At 35.0% G+C, this 2,177-nt stretch overlaps 1 pseudogene; it reads left to right on the top strand.

Moving 5' to 3' along the window:
- Positions 1-1,520: 1,520 nt before the first annotated feature.
- Positions 1,521-1,637, top strand: LOC143205387 (uncharacterized; annotated as a pseudogene).
- The last annotated feature ends 540 nt before the right edge of the window (positions 1,638-2,177 follow it).

Raw genomic sequence — 2,177 nt, 5'->3', positions numbered from 1 at the left:
ACTTACATTTTTAACACAAAAAAATAGTTTAGTATAAAATGTGTACATAAAATCTGGAAACATATTCTCTAAACAACTCATTGACATTGGTAATGGCAAATTTCCTATAGACATGTTGACTGGCTGCATTAACTTTCCTCAAAGTTTTTGTCAGTTAACTCGATCAAAAGATGAACTTATTCAGAAGGTGTTTCCAGATGTTTCTCAAAATTACAGAAACCATGATTGGTTGAGCGAACGAGCTGTACTGGCTGCAAAAAACATAGATGTAAATGAATTAAATTTCAAAATTCAAGAACAAATTACAGGCGAATTGAGGATATATAAATCAGTTGATTCGGCTACTAATCAAGATGATGTAGTCAACTATCCACCGGAATTTTTAAACTCGCTGGATTTGCCAGGATTGCCACCTCACAATCTTCAATTAAAGGTTGGATCGGTGGTTATAATGTTGCGAAATATCAACCTACCGCGTCTTTGCAACGGTACACGGTTAGCGATAAAAAAATTACTAAACAATGTGATAGAAGCAACTATACTCAAAGGAAAGTATAAAGGAGAAGATGTTCTCATACCGCGCATCCCAATGATTCCGACTGATGTGCCATTTGAGTTTAAACGACTACAGTTTCCAGTGCGGCTTGCTTTTGCTATGACTATAAACAAGTCCCAGGGGCAATCATTAAGTGTTTGTGGTATTAATCTAGAAAACCCATGTTTCTCACATGGTCAATTGTATGTTGCCTGTTCCCGTGTTGGAAAACCATCAGATTTGTTTATCTATGCGCCAGGTAATCAAACAAAAAACATCGTATACCACAAAGCACTACAATGATAATAATAATAATAATTATGATTCACATGATTAACAATAAAGCGATTACTTACTTTTCAATCCTTATATATGTTTTATTTAATTATTTTTTATTCACAACGCCCTATCACCAGGGTGATGGTTCTGTTCAGGAGAATTTTTTAAAATACGTAGGCACAAAAACTGCCACATTACAAATCTCTTTGACAGGACGAAGTCTGTCGGGTCAGCTAGTTCTATATAAAAATAGACAAAAACCTTATTTAAACTATCCGCTACACATATTTTATATTCTACTATATACACATAATTTAGCTTAATACCTACCTAAACCTATTTATCTATTTACAATGTTGTTTTATCAGTAGGATCAATATTTCTGTTAAAAATATTTTATTTTTCTCTTTTTAGTGTTAGATTTTCATTCAATAAAGTATCCAATTATTTTATTAAATATTACATTGGGTAGGCCAAGTAAAGGTCCAGCCCGTATGAAGATAAATAGGAATAAAGAAACAGTGCTGGAAAATAAGGAGCTCAGGAGGTGAAAATAAGGGCCCGATACCTAGCCTTTGACCGATACCTTTTTAGGTGATTTGACAAATGTTTTAACTAAACAATAATAAAAACTCTGCAATAACATTGTACCCAAATATCTGATTATTTTAGATAAAAATACGTAGTTTTCACGTTTGCTGTTTGTGTACGTGCCTTTGAAAATTGTGCTTTAACTAAACTTGGAACGATACAGAGGAGACTAGTATGACCCACTTGCGCAATGATGATATCCATGATCGTGACAAGCTTTCTCCACATTTTTCTCCTCCAAATTCAGATCGACACAGGAATGTGTTAAAAACCATCTTCCAGGATAGGATAGAGAGAACTGTTTAGGCTTCTCTTCTCGTAAATAATTCTGCGGGAAAAAAAACTGTCCTCGAATTAGAGCGATGTCACTAGAAAACAACTTCATCAAACAGTGCAACACGCATATATTCCGTAGTTTATATTTCCATTCGAGGCAATTCTGGTTGTCCCAAACCAAAAAGGATAGATGTCGAAAGGATGTTGGAATGCTGCACTGAGTTACTAACTTCAGCTGGGAAGCCCGCAGGAAAAATAAAATCTTTAATATATCTTATACTAGCGACCCGCCCCGGCTTCGTACGGGTGCAATGCTGATACTAAATTAAATACACTACAGAAAAAATATGAACGTTGTATATAAAAACATAGCGGCCCGCTCCGACTTTGCACGGGCATAAAATATATATGCCTATGTCACTCAATGAAAACATGATTAAAATCGATTCAGTATTTTTGGTTCATTCATTACTGCCCTTGGCCTGTACGCATTAAA

This window comes from Rhynchophorus ferrugineus, unplaced genomic scaffold, assembly GCF_030347505.1.
Source record: "Rhynchophorus ferrugineus isolate W39M unplaced genomic scaffold, kcgeb_rfMv2 rfM11, whole genome shotgun sequence".
Classification (NCBI taxonomy): Eukaryota; Metazoa; Arthropoda; class Insecta; order Coleoptera; family Curculionidae; genus Rhynchophorus; species Rhynchophorus ferrugineus.
This window is presented reverse-complemented; position numbering and strand designations above follow the sequence as displayed.